At 47.4% G+C, this 27,995-nt stretch overlaps 1 protein-coding gene, 1 long non-coding RNA gene and 1 other non-coding gene across 4 annotated transcripts in view; 2 read left to right on the plus strand and 1 right to left on the minus strand.

Annotated features, from left to right (window-relative positions):
• TCF7L1 (transcription factor 7 like 1) overlaps nt 1-27,995 on the plus strand; it is a 160,007-nt gene that overhangs the window by 39,696 nt on the left and 92,316 nt on the right. The gene's annotated exons all lie outside the window — the stretch shown is intronic.
• Nucleotides 12,118-27,988, minus strand: LOC144280750 (uncharacterized). 2 transcript variants are annotated; one of them, XR_013349182.1, is made up of 3 exons: nt 27,563-27,988; nt 13,490-19,080; nt 12,118-12,309 (listed from the first exon to the last, which is right to left on the minus strand). It is a non-coding gene; the product is annotated as an uncharacterized LOC144280750 (long non-coding RNA). The 2 variants fall into 2 exon arrangements; XR_013349183.1 differs by having other exon boundaries at nt 12,118-12,416.
• Nucleotides 21,717-21,789, plus strand: TRNAR-CCU (transfer RNA arginine (anticodon CCU)). The gene has a single exon. It is a non-coding gene; the product is annotated as a tRNA-Arg (tRNA).

Consider the following 27,995-nt stretch of genomic DNA (forward strand, 5'->3'; position numbering starts at 1 on the left):
CTGGGCCAACGGATTCTGCAGCAGCCACTTTAGTTCCTAGTCTGGACCCTAGCTCTCTTCCTCGGGACCCTTAGATTAGACCAGCTGCTCAGGCCCTTTTGACATTACTGCCTCGAACTGTTACCTGTCTTTAAATGTGTGTTTTCTCGTTTCTACATGTGATTATTTTCTTCTTTGACGTTGTCGTCTTGCCTTTCGGCCTCGACCAAGCCATAACTATAGCATGGCACAGACAATGTCATGTAACGCCCCTGTCCCTGGGTGTGCCCAGAGCAACTCACAGTGGGCTCTCTGTGAATGCTGCCTGCTTTGGTGTCTGGGAGTTAGGAGCCCTTTGCCATGTAACTCGAGAGGTGGAAGGTATGAATGGAGGCACCTGCTCAGCTGTATAATGGTCTTTGGAGCAGGGATCGGGTTTAAATCATTTTGAATCCTGCTTTAATCTCTCATTGTGAATTCTTCAAAGTGCATGGCTGAACTAGCGGAAAAGTAACCTGAAGTTTGGTCAAAACTTGAACTGTGCTTTTTCTTTCTGACCATGTGTATCTATGTATATTTCACAGAATAACAGTTGGTACCCGGCCACCCTTCAGTGGAACTTTTGCTGACTCTCCTGTTCTCCTTACTCCTGGTCACAGACCTGAGCATTTGCAGTTTGGCTTGGGGTGGGGTGGGGTGTGACTTGAGATAATGAAATCCGGAACAATGAGGTGGGGCCCCATTCTTACTGGACTTATCATTCTCTGTTTTCCCAGTGGATCAGGTAATCTGACATTAGCAGGTAACTCAGATGAGTGTTTTCACTGCTTCTCAGTTGTCTGTATTCATTGTCTGCTGAGAGATATTCTTCTCTGCAGAGAAAGAAGAAAATTAAAATAGGAAGCTGGGAAGGCCAGGAAGAGAATCTGTAGGCCTGGTAAACAAACATTGGCCGTAATCTGAGCCAGGATATGGCAGTGTGACCAGGTACTTCTGACCACCTCAGCGCTGGCCCTCCACATTTTCGTGTTGGTTGGCTTGTCTCCCTGCCTCACTGTTATCAGACATGTTTATTAGGTCAGTCTTCTTTTCCCTTTCTTATTTGGCTATTGTTCCTGAAGAAAAAGAAGCAGATGGATCTCTTAGAATCAGAGTTAGAGACTGGAAGGGACAATGTCAACTTCCTTCTGATAAAATATTTAGTAGCTTTGATAAGAAGCCATCTCTTCCTCTTGGCTGTGATGAGAGGTGCTGTCAGCCTTTCCCCTTTATGGCAAGGGTACAAAATGGTGATATCTGTAGGGCTTATTAGGGTGGGTGGAAAGGCTGGCGGAGGCTGCCAAACTCAGAGGCACTAGGAGTAGGGTCTTCCTGACTGCTTCAGGTGTATCGTACCCTATTGTGGGGCCAAGACGCAACAACTGGATAGGAGGCTGTGATGTAGCAGTCTGAGTTTTAAGATCTCAGTCTTAAAGACAGTCTCCCATCCTGTCTTAAAGCACATAGTGGTAAGAAAGTGATACCTGGAAGCACCTGAGCCCACCAGTCCCTGCAGGTGGATGATTGCTCAGTACCTCCCTCCCCCGAATCTGCATGGTCAGGGGATATGGGGCTGGGCAATTTCTTCCCATGTTATACAGCTCCATTTGTGGGGTGATTTCCACCTTCCGTTAACCTATTATCTTCTCCATTCTGCTCCCAGAGTCCCCCATGGTAGGTCTCATTGTCTTCCATATCCTTGGCTATCAAGCCTTAGAGTAACTGGTCCTTTTGTGGCTGTGCCCTTCTTACCTTTACACACCCTGGCAAAAGTAACAACTTTCTATAAGTTACATGTTCCAAAATATATGTTTACCATATATTTTTTTTTTTAATTTGAAGTCCAAAGTCAATATCCATCACATTATATAAAAAAGGAAAAACATTGATAATCCACTCACCTAACAAACCTGTTCTCCTTTGAATGTTTCCTTTGTCTTTATTCTGATGAGTCCATATTAATAGTTATACTCAAGAGTATATACACAGGATTTTGGTGGTTTCTCCATTCACAGTACAACAGTTTGCCCCACAGTCCTAGGAAGGCTGAAGAACACAAACATCTTGTGGTCACAATAAGCATTGGGATGACGGCACCTCATTCTATGGAACAGATAGAGAATAATTTATTAACCAGTGATACTAACTAGTTCTGACTGGACAGATCAGTGATGTTGTGGTCCCCTATCCCTGTGCCCATCTCAGCCTCCTGTGGCCAGACCTTGGTAGGAGGGGAAGTCTATGGGAGGTAGCAGCACATTCTGGTGTCCCAGGAACATCTCCACGTGTAGGACCATGAGCTCTTTAGACCGGGAAGGAATAACTTTTTAAACTGTTTTAATCTTTCAGAAGAAAAAAGAAAACAGTGCCCTTTTTACATACTTTCTAGATTTTCCTGTGTTTCATATTAGCTGGTTACTGTTTTGGCTTCCTTTCATGGTAGTAAACACTGTTTTGTTTAGCAGTTTCCTTCCCCCTCAAATACCATCACTGATCAATTCTGCCTTTGCCTAAGTCACACATTCACGGGTCTCTCCTTCCACCTCTCACCCTTCAATTCACTCCATTTATTGAGCTCCTGCTATGCACTAAAGATTCCAGAAGGGGTTGTGGTTGGGAGGGGGGATGTAGGAGGGCAGTGGGTGCTGGAATCCCAACATCTAGATGCTTCCACCTACCCTCTCTGAGGGCTCACTCTGTCCAGGCCAGAAATGCTGATATTTAATGAACACTTACTAGATAGTTTTTGTCCATTTTACATATAGGGAAATTGAGGTCTAGTTGAGTCACTAGAATCAAAGATTGCATGGCCTCAACTAAAGCTCTGGCTTAAAAAAAAAAAAAAAAAAGCTCTGGCTTAGCTGTGGTAGCCGCCTATCCTGTTTGAGTTTTGAGAATCACAGACCCAGTCAGGGTGGCATTTCAAAACACAATTGTCTTAGGTGTCTCATGTTGGGGGTCATGGTGGAGCCTCAGCCAGCCCCGCTGGGGTGTGGGCCTCCTGACTGCAGCCTGATGTGGATGAGTGGAGTGTGGGTGGAGGAGGCCATCAAGAAGAGGGTGTGCAGGAGGAGAAAGGGGTTGTTAACCCAAGATGAGAAAAAGTGGCCACTAATGGTGGTGAGGCCTTTCAGAGTCCCCTGCTGAGAAGAGTGTGGCTCCCAGAAGGTCGAACTAATGTTAGCCAGACATTTTGGGGCTACATTCCCTCCAGAGCCACCTGCGTTCTGTGGACATTGTCTTCTTTCACTTTATAACGGTAGTTGCCTTTCCTGCATTGTTAAAATCAGTAGAGCCACTTACCTTGAACTCAACCTGGTGTTGACCTTTCCAATGAAATTGGGAACACCTGAAGTTTGTTTCCTCCCAGTTGGGTCCAGAACAGTTTCTGGCTTTCCTTGGAATGAAACAGTCTAAAGGCTGGAATAATGGTTCTCAACGGCATCCAGATCAGCTGCAGGGCTTGTGACATGTTACTGGGTCTTGCCCCCAGAGTGTGTGTGACTCCGTAGGTCTGGACTGGGACCTTGAGAAGTTGTATTTCTGACAAGTTCTCCAGCGAGGATGATGTTGATGGTCCAGGATCTGGACCTTTGAGAACCTCTGTACTAGAGCATCTCTTAACTCCAGTCCTTTCCTACAAAACCAACACAGTGAGTGTGGTAGAGAGCCATTTTCTAAAAGAGGATTTATTTGCTGTTCAGTGTAGAGTAATTATGAGACTTTGGCTAAGTCCCAGAGCTAAACTGTCCCCCTGGCCCTGCCCTTCACCCACCCCTACCCCCGGCTGAACCCCTCCATCACCTGCCACCCAAAGCAGGGATTAGGACAGAGCTCAGTGAGCTGCCCTGGTGTGGAGAGAGGGCTCTGGTGCAGTGTGGCTCTCCTCCTTTCAGCATGTGGAATTTGACAAGCTAAGCATTTTCCATGGTAAGTGCATAAAAAAGATTTCTTATCCTTTTTCGTAAGGAAGAAATATGACCTTTCACTTGAGTCATAACTATTGTTAGATGCCGAATGAAGAAAAAGCAGTTAATGTTCCTTTCTTCTAAACAAATTCTCTGACTTTCTTTAGCACTAGAAGACCTCTAGAGTTAATTTTTAAGGGTCTCAAGGATGTGGGGGAGTCTCACTCTCCTGCCTAGGATGCAGCTCAGTGAGGCTCCGGGCACAGCTCCAACCCAGCTCCAAGCTGAAGTGATTGGCCAGGTGGGGCAGAGGGGCACCCACCGGAGAGAGGGTCAAGGAGAAGACCCCATTGGGGGGCAGGGGAGGAGAGATGTGGGGCTGGGAATCTGATTTGAGTTGCGAGGCTCTCGATCTGCAAAGTGCTTTTTTTGGTTAACTTTGGGCCAGCAACACGTCAGCCAAGGACCTGGCTGTGTGTGCTCTTGTGAGACCTGTGGCCATCTCAGCCTCCTGTAGCCAGACCCACCTTGTCATAATCTGCCTCCTCAGGTGTGCCTTGTAATCCCCATCCTGGTGAATCCTCAGTTGTCCACACTTCCTTCCCCCTTGGTCCTCGTACCAGTGACTCCTTATCCTCTTGAGGTCTTTCTTTCTTTCTTTCTTTCTTTCTTTGTTTCTTTCTTTGTTTCTTTCTTTCTTTCTTTCAGATTTTATTTATTCATGATAGACACAGGGAAAGAGGCAGAGACATAGGCAGAGGGAGAAGCAGACTCTCTGTGTGGAGCTTGTTGGGGATTTGATCCCAGGACCCCGGGATCATGATGCTCAACCACCAAACCATTCAGGTACCTCGAGGTCACTGTTTCTGTGAATGCTTCTGCCACCACTGGGTTGCTCTTGTTTCTCAGCTAGACAATTACAGTAGTTCCCAGCCTGTCTCTGGTCTATCCCCTTCCCAGTCCATTCTTCCTACCACTGCCATATCATCATAACGCCTGCTGGGGCCCAGGCTGCTCCCTCAAACCCTTGACAGTTTCCCATGGCCCATGAGAAAACTTTCATTTTCTTGGCTTCTGAGCTTTCCCATCTGGGCCCATTGTGTCTGGCCAGAGTAAGAGCAAGGATGCTTGTGAAGCCCTTGACAGTCACAACAGCTCCTGAAAGGAGTATGTTTGGCAAGCTGATGACTTAGAGGAGAGCCCACAGTGAGAAGATTTGCTGTTCTGGACCCAAGTAGGAGGGGAAAGGAGATATTGGCACAGCAGGGGGCAGGGGAAGAGGCCATGTCACAGGCAGTGGGAGAAAGCCAGGGAGAAGGGCCCAGTACTGAAGGAGGCTGGCTAAGAAAGACTCCATGCCGTGCAGTCAGCTCTCCCTGGGGACAGCTAAGGAGGCCTGGGGAACTTCCAGCATCTGGTTTTGATGGTGCTTGTTCTAGGCCCCTTGGAGCATTCTGAGATGCTAACCCTTAGAAGGGCAGGCCCAGACTGCTGACGGCCAGGCCCACAAGATGAGGTTCCAGAAGGAGCTGGAGCTTGAGAAACTTTTGCTGAAGAAAATAGATGGGCTTTTTAGTTTCGTTTTGAGTAAGTAGAAAGTCAGTGTTCCCGATGCTTAGGATCCATGGTATCTTTTTTTTTAAGTTAACTTGAGGGTTTTTGTGTTGTTTTTAAAAAAATTTTTTTTAAGTTTATTTTTTTTAGTAATCTCTACACCCAATGTGGGGCTTGAACTCATGACCCTGAGATCAAGAGCCACATGCTCTTCTGACTGAGCCAGCCAGGCACCCCCATAATGTCATCTTGATAGAGAAAATAGGAGCTTCTCAAAGCCTATCTCACCTCTGTTAAGGAGGGAAATGGAAAACAACAGAGAGGGGAACGTGGTCTGTGTCTAGGAGGTCTGTTGAAGGGGCTGCCAGAGTGTTCTCCTGCCCTATCTGAGCACTGGGGTGAATGTTGGGTCACTGCCATGACTCAGATGTTAAGAGGGAGCTAGAACTACTGGAGCTTGCCCTGGGTGTGGTAAGGGGTGGTGGTAGTGGTCAGTGTGCCATGAAGTCCTGAGTCTTACCAGAGGAGAAGGTACTTGCTGAGCTCTGGAGGGAAAGAAGAGAGAAGAGGTGATGGGAGCTATGCTTCAGACAGCTGAAGAGTGTCATAGGCTGCAAATTTGGCTCTTAGAAAGTCAGATCTGTCCAAAGGTGGAATGACAACCCAGCATCAATCATAATAATAGCTTATATTTTTTATGGGACACTTTATAGTTTGCAAAGCATTCACATGGGAGGTGGCAGGCTCCCTTCCCTTCTCTGGAGAGATTCAAGTCCAGGGAGAGATGTTGTTGAGGGGATTCAGGCCCTCTTGAGAGTTAGATGGATCCAGATGGGTGTCCCAAATGTGTATCAGAATTCTGCTTTCAAAATATTCAGTATCCTTCCTCTTTCTGTATGTGGCCGGAGGTGATCTCTGAAAATGGTTGCTATTCACTTGACCCAGAAAACCCTGCAAAAATCATGCAAATCAAGAGGTTCAAATCTACAAGTTCACTTTACGAACATACTTGAACCGGCCCAGGCCATCTGGGGTATGCATATCCAAAAAGCACCAACTCTGGAGGATGTCTCTTTGTGTGCCATTCCATCATTGCAATGGTGGAGCTGGTAGGAGTGCACAGGCCAATGGTGCTGCTGGACATAGGGTCGGTGGCCCAAAAAAAGTGCTGAATTTTCACTGTACATGCTTAAAAATGCAGAGAGTAATCCTGAACTTAAGAGTTTTGAGGTAGATTTTCTGGTCATTGAGCACATCCAGATGAATAAAACCCCCAAGATGTGGCATAGAACTTCACAGGCTCAAGATGGGTTCACGCACACGCAAGCTCTTCCTTCAATGTTGGGATGACTCTTACTGAAAGAGAGCACATTGTTCCTAAACCAGAAGAGGAGGTTGCATGGAAGAAAAAGATCTCTTAGAAGAAACTGGAGAAACAAAAACATAGGCCTGACAGTAAATTCTGCATAAAATAAATGCAGATGAAAGCAAAAAAAAAAAAACCAAAAACAAAAAATCAGTATCTTGGGGTTTGGGGAGACCTGGTGAATTGGCATCTGTGGGGGAGGGGCCCAGAAATATCCACTGGGTTCAGGCAGCTGGTTGGTCTGCCCAACATCCATAGGACAATGTCCACCACACGTGGCAGGGACGCCTGCCTGTCAAGTTCACTACTGGATCCCCACCCAGTGCCTGCCACACAGTAGGAGCTCGACAAACGTTTGCTGAGTCCATGTGCTGATATTTGCCGACATGATTACCTTGATCTCGCCTGCTGCCTTCCTCGTTGTCTGCAGTGTGGCCATGCCAGACTCCTTCCTACTCTTTAAACACACTGCATGTGTTCACTCTGCCCAGCCTTTGCTCACACCACTTCCTCAAGGTGGATCACTCCTCTACCTCTTCTGCTACACAAGTCCCCTGTTTTTGTTGCATGGTGACAGTATGGCAGGCCCTATGCTAGATATCGCTGACCCTTTAAGCCAGCCCATTACATCCTCAACCTTTTCTCCTGTGTTTCCACAAAGGAGAGAGGTCCTTTGAGTTTCTCTCAGAATGTAGCATTCCTTTTTTTTTTTTTTTTTTTTTACTTATTTATTATTTTAGAGAGAGTGAGTACAAGTGGGAGGGAGGGAGGGAGGGGGACAAGCAGATCCCTGCTCAGCATGGAGCCCGATGTGGTGCTTCATCCCATGATCTATGAGATCATGACCTGAGTGGAAATCACAAGTTGGACGCTTAACTAACTGAGCCACACAGGTGCCCCTGTAACATTTTTTTTTTTTTTAAGATTTTAATTATTTATTCATGAGAAACACAGGCAGAGGGAGAAGCAGGCTCCATGCAGGGAGCCCGATGTGAGACTCAATCCCGGGACCCCAGGATCACACCCTGGGCTGAAGGCAGATGCTCAACTGCTGAGCCACCCAGGCGTCTCCTCCTGTAACATTCTTGATAGCATGTAGGTGCCTCTCCCCCACTCCCCCCACAGTGTTTATCAGTAGAGAATATTTTCAAGCTCAAAAATCTATGTATATGAATACATATACACACACATACACATATTTTTTTCCAAAACAAATCTACAAAATTGAAATCAATCTGTTGAGTTTAATGTTTAGTTAAATGGTCTCAATTACTCAGCTCCTAGATAAGGGATTTAAAAGGATTGAGGTGCATCTAGCATCATAATCCTGAAGTTTTTTGGGATGCTTTTCTATGGAGGATATGGGTTCTAGAGGGTTCTGTGGTCTTCAGCATCCCTTTGCCTCTGTGGAGCTCACCGGGGTCTCTCCTCCTTGACTTTCATATTCTTCAGAGGTTAGTGACCTCCTAAGGTGAGGCTTGAGGAAATAATAACCATAATAAGAGTTAAGAGCTGACCTCTCTTGGAGTGTTCCCTATGCATCCGGCACTGTTCCAGGTGCCTCTGTTTATTCCCTCACTTAATCTTTATAACAGCCTTAGGAGGTCAGTACCTATCAGCCCTATTAGCCCCGTTTTACAGGTAGGGAGGCCGAGGTGCTCTGACGTTTTGTGACTTGCTTAACGCCACATGGCCAGCAAAAAACAAGTAGTTAGACTGCCTCCTCCCTTGCAGGTCTGAAGCACATGATTCCCAGGCCTGGCTCTAAGTCCCACTTTGCCAAGGGCTCATACAGAATAGCTGCCCCTGGACTGGGGCCATCAACTGTTTCTCCTGATAGAAAAAGAGAGGGGGCGGCTGGTAGATTCAGGTTTCATAAATTTATGAAGCAAGCTGCCCTGGGGCCCCGCCTGCCTTGAGGTCCTTTCAGGGGACTGGGGAAGAGACTTAGAAAAGATGGAAGTCTGGTGAGCAGGGGGTACCTGTGAAAGGGCTAAATCACCTGGTGAGCAGACCTGCCTAACAGGAGTGGCCAGCGTGCCTTGGGGGCGGGGAAAGTGTGGAGGGAATGCATTCCTTGTCCAGTTTGGTGTGTGGCCAAAAATGAAGTATTAAGTAAGGAAGCCACATCCTTTAAAAGTGCCGAGAGAGGGACACCTGGGTGGCTTAGCGGTTGAGCGTCTGCCTTTGGCTCAGGGTGTGATCCTGGTCTCGGGATCGAGTCCCACATCGGGCTCCCTGCGAGGAGCTTGCTTCTCCCTCTACCTGTGTCTCTGCCCCTCTCTGTGTGTATCTCATGAATAAATAAATAAAATCTTAAAAAAAAAAGAAAAGTGCCGAGAGAGAGAGAGAGAGAGAGAGAGAGAGAGAGAGACTGCTCTGGAAGGCTGGTGAAGGTCTGGGAGGCTCTCAGAAGAACGTGTGCGTCTATGCTGGGCCCAGGCCCTGCTTGCTGCCAGTGGCAGCAGAGGGAACAGATAGCCCATGGGAGCAAAGAATATGTGATAGGGAGAGAGTTTAGCATAGTGAGAGAATCCAGGGCAGCCCCTGGAGCCAAGGAGAAGCATTAACTCTCTAGTGATGGAATAATCAGAGAGGAGCAAGAGGTTGGCTGGCGCAGAGGGTAGGGGACTCTGCTTGGAAGAGAAAGTCTGAGGCCAGCATGTACCTCCAGCAAAGAAAACTGGTCTGCATCTTTTTTTTTGTTTTTAATTTTTAATTTAAATTCAATTTAGTTAACATATCCTGTTATTTCAGTGGTAGAGTTTAGAGTTTAGTGATTCATCAGTTGAATGTAACACCCAGCCTCGTTCCATTAAGGGCCCTCCTTAATGCCCATCACCCAGCTACCTCATCCCCCACCCCCCCACCCCCGCCACCGGTCTGCATCTTAAATCTAGGTTTATTGGTCCTGTGGTTTTATGTACTGTATCCTCAGGGCACTCACCTGGGTGCCACTGGTCTCCCCAGTACCTCAGTCACTGATCACTAAGCAGGCATTTATTTAATGAGTGTAATGAGTGCCCTTTGTCTGGTGCCAGGACTGGGGGGGTACAGGGAAGGCATGCAAACATAGCCGCTACCCTCAAAAATTGTCTTTTATTGGGGAGACATGGAACTCTGTGTCACAGTTATATGGCATTGGGTGATCCCTGTGATGTCAGGCTACACCCAGAGTCTCAGACAGAGAATGCCTAAGGACACAGGAGAAGGGAGCAGTCAGTCCATGGACTCATGGAGGAGGCAGGATGTGAGGCAGAGCTTGAGGGGTTAAGTGGGATTTCATTTGAAGAGGAAAGGCAAAGATGGCAAGGAGAGACAAGGCCCTCAAACCTGAACTTGAATGTCACGGATGGAAAGGTGGACCTCCAAGCGTCTCAGGCCAGCCTGGCACCTGCAGGCGCTGCCGGCACAGGCTTCCCAACACTGGCCGTCTGTGAATGGGGGGGCCAAGATTCGGGCTCTGGACGCCCTGAGAAGACAAAATGGGCTGCTGCTGGCCTGGGGTGCCAGGCAGGAGGGCTGGAGGGTGGCAGGAATGTGTTAACACCAGCAGCTGGCTGCTATCTGATCCTGGCTCTGGGTGACTTCCGCTTTCCCCATTGTTAACATACCAACCCGACTGTGAACGAATGAATGAGTGGGTAGAAAGGGTCCCTGTGTGGGCTATCACAGCCGGGATAAAATAACCCCAGCTCACTGCTCTCCAGAGAGCTTGCCCTGCCAGCCTTTGACATTGGGAAACCCCAGCTGGGAAATGGCCCTAATGAGTGGAAGCCCAGTGATTAGTGGTGTTTTTGTTGGGATAGAACACCTATTTTACAAAACAACCCCTCGTTTATTAATTTTTTTTAAAGATTGTATTTATTTACTTGACAGAGAGAGTAGGGGGAGCAGCAGGCAGAGGGTGAAGGGGAGGCAGGCTCCCCACTTGAGCAGAGAGCCAGACAACAGGGCCCGATCCCAGGATCCTGGGATCACGACCTGAGCTGAAGGCAGACGTTTAACGGACTACGCCACCCAGAGGCCCTCCTCAAATGGCTTAACCAAGACAAGTTAATTTCTTTTATTTTTTTAAAAGATTTTATTTATTTATTCATGAGAGACACAGAGAGAGGCAGAGACACAGAGAGAGGCAAAGACACAGGCAGAGGGAGAAGCAGGCTCCATGCAGGGAGCCCCATGTGGGATTCGATCTCTGGTCTCCAGGATCAGGCCCTGGGCCAAAGGCGGCGCTAAACCGCTGAGCCCCCCAGGCTGCCCAAGACAAGTTAATTTCTATCTCCAGTGCAGTCGGTAGCCCTGCACTTCCTTCTGGGACCTAGATCTTTCCATATAAAGGTTCTGCCATCTTTTAGAGCAGTGGTTCCCAAGTTTGAGTATGTGTCAGAATCACTGTAATAGGACAGATTGCTGGGCCCATTCCACAGAGCCTGCATTTCTAACAAGTTCCACCTGCTGCTGCCGCCGGTCCAGTCTGGGGATTGCATTTGGAAAACAGCCCTTCTAGGGCTTCATGGTTCTCCACTGAAGTTTCTACATCCAGTCAGAGGAGGAGGGATGAGAGAGCAGAAGTCAGGCAAAGTGCTTCCACTTAAAACCCCTAGAGAGCCTGAGAAATGTAGTTTTTTTTTGTCGTCCCAGGATGAAAGTAAAATGATGGTGTCTTGTCATGATTAAAAAGCATCCTGGGGATGCCTGGGTGGCTCAGTTGGTTAAGCATCTGCCTTCACCTCAGGTCATGACCTCAGGGTCCTGGAATCGAGCCCCAGGTCAGGCTCCCTGCTCAATGGGGAGTCTGCTTCTCCCTCTCTTGCTCCTGCTGCTCGTGCTTTCTCTCTCTCTCTCTCTCTCTTTATTTATTCATGAGAGACAGAGAGAGAGAGAGAGTGGGAGGCAGAGACACAGGCAGTGAGAGAAGCAGGCTCCATGCAGGGAGCCTGATGTGGGACTCGATCCCGGGTCTCCAGGATCACGCCCCTGCGCTGAAGGCAGGCACTAAACCGCTGAGCCACCCAGGGATCCCTCTCTCTCTCTTTTTAAACATTTTATTATTTATTCATGAGAGAGAGAGGTAGAGACAGAAGCATGCTCCCCACTGGGAGCCCGATGTGGGACTCAATCCTGGGACTCCGTGATCATGCCCTGAGCCAAAGACAGATGCTCAACCACTGAGCCACACAGGCATCCCAGTAAAATCTTTTTTAAAAAGCATCCTGATTACACCTGAAATAATAGATTACAGAAATCATTTCAAACGTGTGGACAAAATCAACCAAGATTTGTATTTACTCATGGTACAAAGGCCTTTCTGGAAGGCAGAACATTAACAGAGGTCATTATTGAATTTCCAACTTGTCTCTCCATGTTAGTACAAATCTGAGTCACTTGAGTCTCAGGTTCCTGTGATGGATGGTCCATGGTGTCCCCAGTCCAACTTCTGTCTCAGGCCTGGGGAAAACACTGTAAACAGTGTCAATTCATTATTGTACATGTTGGACTTTATTTTAGCTGTTCCTGGCTCCTTCTCAGTGTCTTTCTTCATCTCTCTTGCCTGCTGACTCTCAGACCTATACTTATATAGGGCAAGAGGTGTTTGGTAGTCTGAATCCTAGCCATGTTGAATAGGCATGTCATTTAGTTCAGACCTGATTTGGGGTAAAATTAGTGGGTGAATCAGTGGGTAGTTGTACACCTGCCTGTGCCTCGTACTCTAGAGGATGCAAGAAGACACACCTCCAGGCCATTTTCAGTGAGCTTACCTAGTCATAGAGGCCATTGCAATCCAAATAAAAGAAGTGAATGTTAAGGGGGGATGGCAAATGTGTCGGCCAATGGTTGAATGAGGGAGCTCAGCTCAAGGCAGAGAATGGCCCTAAAAACTCTGTGCTGCTCAACCCCAGTTCTGGAGCTTCAGGCTTAGCTCTGGGAGCTGCAGTTTTAGCAAGTCTTAGACAAACAGGTGATAGTGAGACAAACAGGGGCCCAGGTCTGGAGAAAGTGGAAGGTGATAGGGCATGTTGGCCACCATGATGTTGTCAAGTCATGGGCAGGGGTGTTATATAACAAGTGGTTCCAGAGGGAGGACAAGGGGAGGACCCAGGCAAGACCTGGGTAGATAGAAGGAGGACAAGGTTTCACAGCAAACACACAATCAAATCATTATGTTGTACACCTTAAACTTAACAACATATTATGTCAATTCTATCTCAATGAATCTGGAAAAAATGGGGGGGGGGGGAGCCATTCCAGTCAGCAGAGGGACCCTGAGGGTAGGGTAGGGCACAAGAAAGGGCCTAAGGAATGGCCCGATGGCTTTGACAACCAGGAAGAGGTGCTGGACCAGGCCTGACAGGCAAAGTTATGGAAAGTAGAGTCTGGCTGAGGACTGTGGGATATTCAAGGGGAAAGGTCACCTGAAGGTGACTTTAGAAGTTTATTGGCAGCCCCAGTGGCTCAGCGGTTTAGCGCCGCCTTCATCCCAGGGTGTGATCCTGGAGACCCAGGATCGAGTCCCACATCAGACTCCCTGCATGGAGCCTGCTTCTGCCTCTCTCTCTCTCTCTCTCTGTGTGTCTCTCATGAATAAATAAATAAAATCTTAAAAAATCTTAAAAAAAAAAAAGGGACAAGGAGCACATACATATAAGAGTCAACTTGCAGGAGAAAGGTCTTCTAGTCTTTGGTAGTTCTGGCATCTTTGTGATGGTGATTACGAAGAGGCCTCCTTACCTGGAGAGCCCAGTGGAGGATGCTATCAACAGTCCACCCTCTCCTGGCCCATCCTTGCCAGGTACAAGCACAAGGCTGCAGCACTGAATTTCTCCCAACAGATGCCATTGTGTGTGGACCGAGAGGGTGGCCCCACTGATGATGCTCCCTGCCCTTGGTATGGGGGTGGGCCAGGGCAAGGCAGGCTCTCAGTGACTGTATTTCCCTCTGTTCAATGCCCAGCCCTCTGCTGCTCTGCCTGGGCCTTCCCGTGTCAGGAAGCGGGCCTTTCCCAGTTGATTCGGCTCAAGAGCTTCTGTTCTGGCCAGGTGTGAGGTCTCTCACGGCAGCCCTCCCTTCTGTTCCTCACAGCAAGGTGAAGATTCTTACCATCTCAGAGAGGTTAAGGCCCTGCCCTAAGATGTCACAGCAAAGTTGAGTGACAGGGTCTGCCTGTGTCTCAGTTCTCCGGCTCCACATCTGGAGCTCATTCGGGATCAGCCTTCGGGATCCTTCTTAGTTTTGTGTGACTGCCTAGGCAGGGCCTAAGGAACGCCTGGGGAATCAGCTTTAGGTGAGTGTGCTCTAGGAACAAGAAGTGAGGTCATAATAAGCAGCCTGCGCTGAGGACCTACTCTGCCAGGCCCATGGATTGATGCATGAATCCACACCACAGCAGTTAACAGATGAGACTGCTGAGGCACAGGAAAGCTAGATGGGTTGCCCAGTCCTGAGTGGGAGTCAGACATTAGAGCCCTCACGCTTAACCCCAGGGCAGCACAGGCACCTCACAGAAGCTCACTTGGCTCCCGGTGGCCTTTGGTTCCATGAGGGTCGTATGGTCTGTGCTTGCGAGTTTTCTCAAGAGACTGCCTTGAGCAAGAGAATGACTGTATCCAAGCCTGAGGTGCCACGCTGCACTAGGACTGTGGCAGCTCCGGCCTGTGGTGGCTCTTTGTGGCTAACTGGTAGAAAAGCTCATGGTCAGAACTGAGAGGGCCTCATTTTCCGTGTGGTGCTCATGGACTTAGCCTCCTGGTCTGTATGCTCTGCTGCTCATTTTAATTTGAGCGTCATGTTCTCCGAGCTGCCTGGCTGGGAGATAAGGGTTTACTCCAGTCAGGAGAGGATCCCCGGTGGGGGGAAATGTTTTCAGGACCCCTTCAAAGTGAAACGGAAAAGCTGAGGGCTTGCTCCAGCCTGCTGTGACTCCTCCTTGCCCTAGGGGGCGCTGCGGAGACTTGATGCCTCCTCTCTGAACACTCTTCCTGCGTGGACTGGAAAAACAAGCAACGGTAGCCTGAGATCTCATGGGACCACATTTCCTGGATTTAAAATTTTCATTTCTGTTGTTTCTAGGATTCTTATCCCTCAGATTATACGACACAGATTTATGGTTTGGTAAATATGATTACATGACCATATGGCGTCTGTCGTGCCTCTTAAATTACCATAGGTGAAAATTTTGCTTCTACAGAGTTGTAGGGTTAAAAGCTCTTGATTTCTTTTTGATTCATTTGAAGTTGGTGATAGGTCCAATGTATCTGTAATTAGGAAACTCCAGGACAAGTGCCCCCCAAGGCATTTACTTGAGTAATTCCATAAGACAGCCATGTAAAAGAAATAGGAAACCCAGGAAGGAAGATGCTAGATAGGCAATAAATAGATCTTCCATATTATTCCCGTTTTCTTTTTTTTTAATTTTTTTAAAATTTTTATTTATTTATGATAGTCACAGAGAGAGAGAGAGAGAGAGAGAGAGAGAGAGGCGCAGAGACACAGGCAGAGGGAGAAGCAGGCTCCATGCACCGGGAGCCCGACGTGGGATTTGATCCCGGGTCTCCAGGATCGCGCCCTGGGCCAAAGGCAGGCACCAAACCGCTGCGCCACCCAGGGATCCCTTATTCCCCTGTTTGAATGGAAATTATGTATTTTGAGCTAGATTTATACTAAACTGAAGAAACATCAGCAACTCCATCCTTTTACACTTATGTACACACTCTTCTTTGTGTGTAAGTTGGTGCACACCCTGTATGAATATCTGCTCATGTTGGGCAAATTTAGTTTGGTGGAAACTCATCACCAGCATCACCACCACCAATGATTGTGGACCAGAGAGAGATTTTGGGAGAAGTGACTTTGGCATTGTCAAGTAGGTGGAACTTTTCAGAAGGTCATCTTTATCCCTCTGACTCCTTTCTAACCATCTCTTTTCTCCCAAGTATATAGTGCTTTTTTTCATTTTACTTCCTTTTAGAATGTCCTCTTGGCTGTTAGCTGGAGAGTTCTTGAAATTTGATTCACCTCAGGATTTAAAGCTCATATCTTATCTCTCCCAAAGGAATTTTCTGGATGAGCTCCTATGCAAAAGGTATGACTGTCTAATAGCGGAATTTCAGTTATCTGGGACACACCAGAGATGTGTTAAGAGGTTCTTCCTGGTATCCTGTGAATAACAGAACTCAAGTTATCTCCATGTGTCCTGGTTTTTCTTCCGTAAAAGTTTAATACTTTATGTTTAAGTCTGTGATCCATTTTGAGTTACCTTTTGTATGAAGTATGAAATTGAAGTTGATGTTATTTCATGTCCAGTCACTCCAGCACCGTTTGTTGAAAAGGCTATATGTTCCCCAATGAATTCATTGCAGTGTTATTAAAAGTCACTTGGACATATTTGTGTGGGGGCTGATTGTAGGTTTCCTGTTCTGTTCCATTGACCTATGTGTTTATTCCTCTACCACTACCATGCTGTCACAATTACTCTAGCTACATAGCAATCCTTCACATTGGGAATAAAGATTCCTTTATTCTTTTTCAAAATTATTTATACTCTTTTAGGGCCTTTCTATTATGTTCCCAAAGAAACTTACATATGAATGTTCATAGCACCATTACTCAAAATAGCCACAAACTAGAACCTACCCAGATGTCCTTCAATGATGAGTGATTCAACAAACCAGTGCATCTACACCATGGAACACCACTTAGCAGTAGAAGGGAACAAATAACCAATGCAGAAACAATGTGGATGGACCTCAAGGAAATGATGCCATGTCAAACTGCCAATCTTCAAAGCCTACATACTGCACTATTCCATTTATATAACATTCTTGAAATAATAAAATTAGAAATGGGAACAGGTTAGTGGTTGTCAGGAGCTAGAGGTGGGATAGGTGATTGGCATCCTCCCCATGAAGGAGGGAGTAGCACAAGGGAGTCCTGTAGGGATAGTACAGTTTAGTGTCTTGATTGTGGTGGTTATACAAAGTTACACATGTAATAAAGTTGCATGGGTTCCCACACACATGAGTGCTTGTGAAACTGATAAAATCTTGTGGTGCCTGGGTGGCTTTGTTAAGCTTCTGACTTTGGCTCAGGTCATGATCTAGAGGTTTTGGGGTTGGGCTCCCCACTCAACAGGGAATCTGCTTGTCCCTCTGCCCCTCCCTCTGCTATCCCCCCCTCCAATAAATAAATAAAACCTGAAAAAAAAAAACCTAGTAAAATTTGAATAAGCTCTGTGGGTCGTGCCGGTGTCACTACCCTAGTTTTGATAGTGTACTATACTTATTTATGCAGTGTATTCACATCAGGGGAGTGTGGGGTGAAGAATGCGTGGGACTCCCTATTCATTTCTTTTCAGTTTCCTGTCTATAATTATTTCACACTTAAAAGTTAACAAAAAAAAAACTCAAAAAAAACAATGTTATGGTCTGTTTATGTTGCATCAATAATGGCAAACCTATAAAAATCTGGACGTGTTGCCTCTGCAGAAGGAGGGCAAGTGGCTTCTGTTTCTATAACATTTTATTTCTTTAAAGAAACCCCAGGAAAACAGCAAATATGACAAAATGTTACCATTTGTGAATTTGGGTTGATGAGTTTATTGGTTTTTAGATTTTTCTCTGTCCTTTTTATATGTTTGAATTATTGTTTTATTTTAAAAATGAAGTAAATGTAAGAAAACCAATAATTGTGCCAGGGCACATACCTGTCTCCTGTTATCTTGATTTGTTCACAGAATTTATCTGAACATTTAATATTTCTGTAGTAAAACTGCTACTCACTCATAGACTTCTTCCTTTTCTCCATGAATTACCAGCTCTGGGTCGGGAAGCCTAAGAATATCATCCATCTTTTTTACTATGACAAGCTAATTTAATTTTAATTGCTCTTTATAGTATTGCATTATGAGGAGGAACTATCTTTAATTATCTTTTTGGGGGGTTGTTTCTAAAGTAATGTGATCTTGGGAGCTGAGAATCAGCGTTTCCAAGAGTAGCCACCTGACTGTGAACGTACAATATTTGTGCGCAACAGTGTAAACAGACTTCTCTGCTCCTCTGACTGGCAGAGGCTGCCCTCCCCTTGAAGCAATTAAAAGAATTCCAGGTGGGTGGTTCTCTCCCCTTCCAAGTCCTATTTCAAACTACAAATGTCGGTTCAGAGATTTTTCTCCCCCTGGAAAATACCGAGTGGCACAAGAATGGGGCCAGGTTTTTCCAATCGTCATTTAAATAGTGGCTGCGCCCTTTCGAGATCATTTTTCTTAGTGACATGTTAAACAATCTCAGGTCAGCCGGAGTCCTTAAAGGTCACCGTGGGTGTCAGGAATGCAGCCCTAACCAGTGTACAGGATAGGCACACGGAGGCGCCCTTCGGCTCCTCTGGCCCGGAGCCCCATCTCACTGGTCAAGAAAAGGGTATTCTGTTTATTTATTGTTGGCTGGCTTTTAATTTCTACCTCTCCCCCCGGCCTCCCCGTGCTCGGCCACGGTCGGCTGCTGTCACCCACTCGGAGTCAGAGGGGTACCGTGTAGTTGGTGCCCAGAGATGCCGTTGAAACTGTAGAGAAGTCTGCACCGCCCTTTGTGGAGTGGGCTGGAGTCCTCTCGGCTGCCCAGTGGCTTTTGTGTGTGTGCAGCTTTCAGCTCCTGTCTGTCAGTCTGAATGGGTCCATTCAAGGGCATTCATGCGCCTCGGAGACCCCGGCCGCTTGGACACAATCAGCTGAGAAGGGCGCTGTGGGCTCTGCACATGAGAATGCGCCTGCTCGGCCTGCCTCCAGAAGCCCCGATTGTTCGGCGGAGCCCGGGGCCCGCGAGTGAGCCCGGAGGGGTGACGCCGGACAGCCATTTGGGGCACATTCATTTTGTGCGCTCGGGGGCTTGGGAGGGGAGGGGTGGGAATACCTTGCACCAAAGGAGGAATGTGCCAGCATGGACCTGCTTACGCTTATCTTTGGCTCTGACCTTCAGCTTTTATCTTTGTGTATCATCCATCTGACCCCCTGCTTGAGAATGTAGACCTTGCCTTTTTCTAATTCACAGTCCTCTGTCCCGTAGGCTCTCAGGAAGTGCTTCTTGGATGGGTGAACGGGGTCGGTGCTCCTTCCATGTAGGCCGAGAGGGCACAGATGTAGACGCACTTTACTGTTCTTGGAAGAGGCTGTACTGCTTGCAGTGCAGGCAGTCTTCTCAACTGGGGTTGCCTCAGGTTTGGAGGGACAGTAGAATTGAGACCCTGAAGGGACGAAAGAATATTTTCAAGGCGGCAAGTGGCCATAGAAAAGGATCTTGAGGAGGCCAGGGACCTGCCTCTGGAATCTGAAAGATCAACCAGAGGCTGGTTTGCAGGAAGGGGCAGTACCTTGGGCTGGCTTGGAACTAGTTGGTGGTAGATGCGGATTTGGGAGCATGGACTTAATTGACTCCCCGTGGCTTGTGCCATTTGGCAGCCAGCACCCTGGAAACCTCTGGCTTTCAGCTCTGGCTTGTGTCCTTACTGTGGCTCGGGCACCCTGGGATCATGCTGTGAGCAGTGGGGATTGAAAAGCACAGACCAAAATGCCAAGGGGCCCTGGTGTTCCCCAGCTTTGCAAAGTTGTATTTGGTGATCATAGTAGCAGTAGTGGTATGAACAGAAGAAATAGAATCTTCCATTTGTTGGGAGTTTACTGGGTTAAGTGCTTTCTATGTAATACTTCATTTGACTTAAGCTGTTAAGCTGTTTTACATACACACATGCACACACACACTTGTAAAAATATATGCATAAAGTGCTTTAAGCACTTTGAGGTAGGAAAGATTATTATTCCCATTTACAGATGGAATAGCTGAGGGTCAAAAACATTAAGTGGCTTCCTAAGGCTTGTGGCAGAGATTCAGTGGAGACAAGGGCTCAGCTCTTAGCAGTTAAGGTGAGGGCTGTGGTAAGCAGTACTCTGGTGCAGAGAAACAAGTGATTGTCATCATTTCTACCTTAGTAAAAACTAAGAGCACGAGTGGGGAGAGAGGCAGAGGGAGAGGAAAAGGGGAAGCCGGTTTTCTCTGAGCACAGAGCCTGATGCAGGGCTCGATCTCTGGACTCCAAGATCATGACCTGAGCTGAAACCAAGTCAGACGCTTAACCCACTGAACCACTCAGGCTCCCCCAGTAGAAATTAAATTAAAAAAAAAAAAAAAAAGGAGAAAGGGAAGCACACACCTTTATTTGAGTCATGGCATTAAAAAAATATAAATCCTAACAAGGCTTTCAGAGCCTCACAATTTAGCTGGGGAAATGTTTCAACCCAGAAACTTTCCAAACTGCTGGCAGCTGGAGGGGTGGTGGCATCTGTGCTGAGGACAGGAAGGAGAGAGCTTTCCCACATCCCCTGGGGAGGTGGTCACAAGCCCACTGGGACAAATGCATGGCCTTTCCCCCTGAGAAAGGAATTGATTTGCTCCAGGGTGAATGGAAGGATGTGGCTCCACTTAACATGATACCAGCTTCAAGACATCAGGCCACACAGCTTTTCCTGCAAAGCACTGGCACAACATAAGGACTCAGAGACGAGTGCTCCATGCTAGCTCAGACCGGGGTGAGTCACCGGACTGGCTGTGAGATGGGATAGTGCTCCCGTAGGCATAGTCAGCACTTGAGGCAGTGTGTGCTTGGTGCTCTTCTGTCGTGAGCATCAGAAGTTGAGTTCTTCACCGGCTACGAGCAATGTCCTACAAGGGGAGGAGACTTCATATTCAACTGCATAGGGCGAAGCCATGCACAGGGAGGGGACAAAGATTTACCCCCAGGCCACAAGAGAAATCATTTTGCAGCATGGAACTTGGCATAGTTTTGTTTTTTTACTGTGGTCCCAGAACCCCTTTCTCCTCTGCCTCAGGGACTGTGTGCTGCATTTGACTGGAGTGTTCCACTGCCAGGCAACTGTGTGGGCCCTGCTGCTGAGGCCTTGGTGGTCTCTCTGCAGAGATTCTGCTTCCCTTGCACCTATGGGACTATTTCAGCCTAGATAAGGTGGGTCAGACTGCCAGGGACAAGGCATGTTTTCTGCCATCCTTGTTTCTAATTCTGTAAGCCTTGGAAAGACCTTGAGCAAATGACTCTACCACTGCACACTTGGTTGTTTCATCTGCAAAATGGGAATGACTGTAGAAATGGGGAGGCTTCGCTGAGATGACACATGTAGTGCTCTGACACCTAGTAAAGACTTAGTGAAATGAGTTCAGTTTTTTCAGTCGAATTGATTGTTTCTAGGCCTGGGGGAAGCTAATGGTTATTACAGTAGCTGTGACACCACTGGCTGGCTGCCTTCAATATATATAGAGCAGTTGGGCTACAATAGCCTTGGTTTTTCTGCCCTTATATCCTCATGGGTGGTGGAGGGTGGAGCCTGGGGAGGACAGTGACTTGTCCAATCTGGATGGACATGTCTAGAAACTAGGAAGTTCATTCTAAGCAGTGTTCAGCCCAGACTGAATCCCAGACCATGGGTTTTTTCTTTCTTCTTCTTTTTTTTTTCCCCCTCTCTGTCTCTGAAGGACATCATTTGGACAATTGGCAAGAGTTGAATAAAGTATGTAGATGAGATGATAGCGTTGTTATCAATGTGAACTTCCTGATTAGGCAAATAAACTGGTAATGTAAGAAAATGTCTTTTTTAGGAGATGTACGCTGAAGTATTTAGAGGTAAGGGGGTGTCTTGTGTGTAACTTAGTCTTAAATGTTCAGAGAATAAACTACATGGGGAGAGAGAGAGGACAGATTAAATGTTAACATTTGGGGGTATTTAGGTGGATGGGAATCCATTTTACTCTCGAATATGTCAGTAGGGCTAAAATTATTTAAAAAACAAAACAAAAAACACCTCATCTCAGGGTGCCTGGCTGGCTCAGTTGGTAGAGCATGAGACTCCTGATCTCAGGGCCATGAGTTCAAGTTCCACGTTGGGCATAGAGCCTACATCAAACAAACCAGCCCTCATCTGGTTAGGGCTCACGTGAAATGATCGCACTTGGGTGTCCGAGTCATTGCGAAATAGACCCATGATCAAGATGATGTTTCTAGTGACTCCAACCCTTGTGTGGTAGTAGGGCATTTGTGTGAAAGGGTGGGGGTACGGTGGCCCCTAGGAGTGGAGTGAGAAAAGCCATCCGAGTGAGGAAAGGAGGAAAGGGTGGATAAACTGAGAAAGAAGTGGCCTGTGAACGTGATACCTTTCTACCAGAAACGGAGGGCAGTGGTGTGGGCAGAAAATAGGAGAATTAGCTCTAACTTGGGCCTTGGAGAGTGAAACTGTAGGAGAACCAGGCAGGTTCTTTCTGATGGACAGGGTAGTGGATGGGTAGGTGAGAAGATCCTAGAAGGGTGCCTAGGACCACATGGTGCTTTAAGACTAGTCAGACTTGAAGGGTGGGGTGTAGAATATGGGCTCCGAGGTGCCCTTGAACCCAGGGCAAAGAACCTGTGTGATTTACACAACTAGCATCTACTGGAGTGCCACATCACAGTAGACACCTTGGGAGTGGGTTGTCACAGAACAGGAGGAACCCCTGGCATGAGACTTGGGGCTGAATCCTCGTCAGGTCCATGGAGGTGGCAGCAGGAAGCTGTTGCAGCCTGTGGAGTCTGTTGTGAGGCCTGGCGGTGTGCAGACCCCCCTACTTCAAGTTTATCCACTCCACAGTGCTACTTTATTTGAAAATAGCACACGAATGGTTCTTGTTGCAAAAGATTCAAACCAAACAGAAGGAACATGCCAGTGGCCTCCTCCAGCCCCACCCCTGTCCCATCCCAGAAGTAACAGGTGTGGACAGCTCCTTACGGTCCCTCTTCAGATCTCTGCGGTGTCATGTTTGCAGAAGGGCTGGGCTTATGGGCTCTGGAGCCAGACTTCCTGGGTTCACACAACCACTCCACTACCTACAAACTTTGTAACTTTGGGCACGTTACCTACCCTCATCGAAGCCGGCATTCCCTCATCTGTACAATGAGATTAATCATACAGACCAAATAGGTGTGTTGTGGACACTAAGTGAGTTGGCACATGAAAAGTATCTAGAACAGGGCCTGGCATGTAGTAACTGTTCGGGAAATGTTCGCTGCCCTTATCTATTGACATAATAAAGACCTATTTTTTGGTGGTTGTTAAAAAACAAGTCCTATTCTATTTTCATCACTAGGGTTCTTAGTTACAAGCCACAGCTCTCAGCTGCTGAGAACAGTGGAGAAGGAATTTCTTTCAAGGACATCAGGGTGCTTCCCAGACTTGCTGAGGAGGCTATGGGCTCAGTCTGTGGAGACCAGGCAGCAGCCCAGACCACGGCCACCATTATGCCACAAAACCGGACTGATGCCACTGCTACAGTTAATGTGCTGGCATGTGGCCCCCAGGGTGTGGAGTGTGGACCCTGTCTCCCACCAGGACTTGAAGGGGGCAAGGATTCCTAGATATGGGGAGGGTGGTTCAGATGCCAGGGGCCCAGCATCTCCCCAAATAGGGTATTATTTGCCTGAGCTGCTGGAGTCCACGGAGACCCACCATCTCAGTCTTTTTCACGGTTGTATAGCATTCCCAAAATGGACTTGACTTACTCCTGCACTCCTGTAGTGATGAACTTGTAGGCTGTTGATGCTTCTTGCCCTATCCCGCCATGCCCCACTGAACACACTTGTTACATATATCTTGACAGCAAAGTGGTTCTTCTGTTGGATAGATTCTTAGAGATGAAAAAGTATACATGTATTCTTTTCGTTATTGTTCAAGGTAACATTTCTTACATTCTGTGGACATCAAAAGACATTTTGAATACAAGTAAAAATTGTGGTAAGGAGACCTGGGTGGCTCAGTGATTGAGTATCTGCTTTTGGCTCAGGATGTGATCCCAGGATTTAGGGATCAAGTCCCACATCAGGCTCCCTGCAGGGAACCTGCTTCTCCCTCTGCCTGTGTCTCTACCTCTCTCTGTGTCTCTCATGAATAAAGAAATAAGTCTTAAAAAAAAGTTGTGGTAAAATACACATAACATAAAATTTACTCTCTTAGCCTCTCTTAAGTGTGTAGTTAAATACCGCCCTACAATGTGTAGCCATCACCACCATCTGTCTCCAGGACTTTTTTCGTCTTCCCAATCAGAAATTCTTTCCCCGGTGAACAGCTTCCTATTCCTCCTCCCCATGGCAACTCCCTTTCTACTTTGTGTCTTTATCAATTTGGCTGTCAAGCAGTTGTTACAGTTTTATCACAAAAGTCATCCACATGGGAGTGATTGCTGGAGGGCTAAGGGATGATTTTGATTTGAGAACGTGAGCATCTTTGAAGAGGGTGGGAGTGAGAAGCAGAGACACCACCCTTGGTAATAGTTCAGATTTTTTGAGCACTTCCAGTGTGCCTGGCTTCCTGCCCCACTCGTGCAGTGCTTCCTGCTGCAGCCATGCCCCACAATCGCCACCACCAGAACTTTGACAATCGTGATGCCTAGGCCAGGCCTGGTGATGGGCCTCATTCATCAGGACTTCATAAGGGTCCAAGTGATTTTAGTGTGCAGGCGGGGTCAAGAACCCCTGCTCTAGGGATCCCTGGGTGGCGCAGCGGTTTGGCGCCTGCCTTTGGCCCAGGGCGTGATCTTGGAGACCCAGGATCGAATCCCACATCGGGCTCCTGGTGCATGGAGCCCGCTTCTCCCTCTGCCTGTGTCTCTGCCTCTCTCTCTCTCTCTCTGTGACTATCATAAATTTAAAAAAAAAAAAAATTTAAGAACCCCTGCTCTAGAAGATAACTGCACTTAGTCAACACCCCTATCTGGAACAGGGATTAGGATTATTACTAATTTACTGATAGAAAACCAGGTCTGAGACAGTATTACACAGCCAGAAAGGCAGTCCCTGTTGTTACCCTCTCTCCTGAGATGATTTCCACTCACCTGCCCCCATGCTGAATGAGGCCCCCTGTTCTTTTTCCTTCATAATGCTAGAAACACTGTGTGATGATGTATTTGCCTGTTTCGATTCCCAGTTGCTGGCATGCAATAAGTTAGAGATGAATGAATGGGAAGAAAGCAGTGCACACACAGGTGGAAAGTCAAGAGAACTCCCTGCTCTCACTCTGATAGGGCATAAGAACAGATATGAAAGTGGCCTGTTTTTCAGAGGCAGGTGAGGGGCTTGGACCAGTCGGCTGTGATCTTGCTCAGAGTTAGAGTCACTTTCTGAAAGCGAGGAATGACAGGTAATAGGGCTGAGTGACATGGGCTAGAAGGTCAGAGGGAGGTGAGGTAGGATGCCCTAGCAGGACCTGGGTGCAGGCCTGGGTTGAATCTGCCCCAGCTTGTGCAAGCAGACACCCTCAGCCAGAGAGCCCTGGAAGGTTATCAGGTGATTTCCAAGTCTCTGCCCTGGGTCAGTGCTTTGGGGGTTTCTCAAATGTTGAGCTTGATTTTTTTTTTTTAATTCTCTTTTCACCGTGTAAAAATGTGCAACCAAAATAAAATGTGTCCAATTAAATAACCCACATTTCAACATACTAGAGACTAATGATGCTGCCAAAATACCCCACATTGGGGCAGAGAGGTCCCCTGCCTGTTTATGTCTGTGTTGGAATTCTTTTCTTTTTTTGGAATTCTTATAATAAGTGTGGTATTGGTTAGGAAGCTTGTAGCGATACCTCAGGTGTGTTAAATATTCAGGCCTGCGTAGTCTGCTCTCATGCCTTTTTGCAGGTACTCACCCATGCTCTTGGTGGGCCTGGCTTGGGGTGTCTTCATAGCTCAGTGGCCAGTTTAATAACAAATGATGTGTCACTTTGTGGAAGTGTCTCATGATGGGTGGTTTCGTTGCAGGGTTTAGATGCATCTTGTTTGATTTCTGTATTTGCAAGGCAGGTTCAGGGTATGGAGCCTGGGCATGATTCCCAGCTCTACCACGTGCTACCTGTGTGGCCTTGGGTAAGTCACCTAACCTCTCTGTGCCTCCTTTTTGTCATCTATTAAATGAAAATAATATCACAAGTTTATATAAGTGCAGGTAAAGTGCTTAGAACAGTGTCTAGCAAATAATAATTATCATCTAAGAATTTTCTGTTGTTTCTAGTCTTGCTGTCATTCTAATGATTGCCCTCTGACATCAAAATAGTCTACCACTATTTCAAGCCTTGGACAGATTGAACTCATGCATTCTCAACCAGACTAATATTGCCTCCAAGGGGACAAAAAATTCTAGCTATGGTAGTGGTGCACGGCCCTCCAGAGGGTCACTGCACTTAAAGAAATACACCTGGGTGGCTCAGTGGTTGAGTGTTTGCCTTTGGCTCAGTGCATGATCCCAGAAGCCTGGGATCGAGTCCCACATCAGGCTCCCTGCATGGAGCCTGGTTCTCCCTCTGCCTATGTTTCTGCCTCTCTCTCTCTGTGTGTGTTTCTCATGAACAAATAAAATCTTTTTTTTTTTTTTTTTAAAAGAAATACACAGTGTATCTATGGTATTAAGATTTCAGAGAGGGGGAGAGCACAATAGACAAAAATGTCTACCAAGGTGGGGGCAATAATGAAGGAAAGGTTGAGAAACCCTGATTTAACGAAAGACTCTCCTAAGATCACAAGGCATTCTCCTGAAAGCCTGTTAGCATTTGCTACCACTTATCTGTGGAAATCAAGATTTTTCCCAGTTCTCTGCAATTAAATACAAAATTCAGTAATAAAGTGCAATGTGATGTGGCTTTTACAAGACAACGCTTCTCTACAGCTGTGGATTTCAGGGTGCGCTGTGAAACACCTTTGTCCTTCTCATTGACTTATCTGATTCTTATGTTCAGGATTTGTGTGCTCGTACAACAAGAGTTTCCTCTGCTGAGGGTTTGAGCAGCCCCCCGTCGTGAGTCCTGGCAGGTTAGGTGGCAGGTAAGGGCTCTGCTTGGGAGCCTGCCTGTGGCCGGGTGGGGGCGGGGGGGTGTCCCCCTGGCTCCTTGGAGAGGCAAGTGCTGCGTGAGCATGGGGCACGGTCGCCGACGTGCAGGGTGGCGGGCAGAGGTCCTGGCGCGAGGTGAGGCCATCCCCGGGACTCCTCAGAAAAGTTCGGGCCCCGTGTTCAGCGTGATGAAAGACAAAGACCCTCTTTATTGCCACCGAGGTGTGTGGGGGGCTGAAACCCCCAGATGGGGTACAAGCCTGAAAACCAAAGCAAGTTGACCAGCAACCTTAGGTTGCAGTCACGTGGCCTATTACTCCTGAATTTCCCGTTTGGGGTTTTATTAGCTCGTAGTCAAAGGCGACATTGTGAAGAAAGTCAGATTAGAATTCCACTCATAAAACAGCTGGGAGAGGGAGAGTGGGATGGAGAAGCCAGGGAGTGGCACAGAGGGGTCACTCCCCCAAATCAGAACCCCAGCAAGCGCCGTCTGTGGGTGTTCCTGGCTGGTAGTGAAGGGGCTGCGAGCCCGAGCCCCGGAGAGGTGCAGGTGGCTCCCTCCTTTCTGCTCTCAGGCTGGAGGGTCCTCCGATCTAGGAAGAAGTTCCCACGGCCAGTGCTGGGTTGGGGCCCCGACAGCCTCCCACAAACATACTAATGAACAGCACGCACCGGCCATGACTTTGCCAATTGGAAACAGCTTTGGGGCCCCGACACGAGTGTGGAGCCTAATGCAGGCCTGACGGGGGGTTCACCAGCTTCTGGGAAGATAATGAATATCAGATAAGCAGTGTTCCAGATAAGTGAACGCTTGGGGGTAGCTTACCTGAGATGAGGAGGTGAAATGAACCTCTTCTTTCCAGCCCCGGAAGGAGAAGAGGTTTGTTTGGGGGAGGCCAGGTGGTGGGCCGTAGAGGGGTGATTCCATTTGACCAAGTCAGAAGGTGAAGACGGCGGCCTTGAGGGTTTGCAGTTTTCCCAGACTAAGGCTTCATCCCTGCCTTCCTGCCGCCTGCTGCCTGTCCCTGCCACCCGTGCCCAGTGGCTGTTCCTACTGGTTCAAGTTGGAGTCCCAAGGACAAAATTGTAATCCGATCCCCACCCCAACTCTGGTGACCTTGGTATGTGTCTTAGACATTTTGTACTTCAAATTTTTGGTCTATAAAATGGCAACCTGCTGATCTTTTCTTTTCTTTTTTTTTTTTTCAATGTGAGAGAGACAATAAAATAAAATCCCTGTTCTAGCAGCCAGAAACTGC

This window comes from Canis aureus, chromosome 12 (assembly GCF_053574225.1).
Source record: "Canis aureus isolate CA01 chromosome 12, VMU_Caureus_v.1.0, whole genome shotgun sequence".
NCBI lineage: Eukaryota > Metazoa > Chordata > Mammalia > Carnivora > Canidae > Canis > Canis aureus.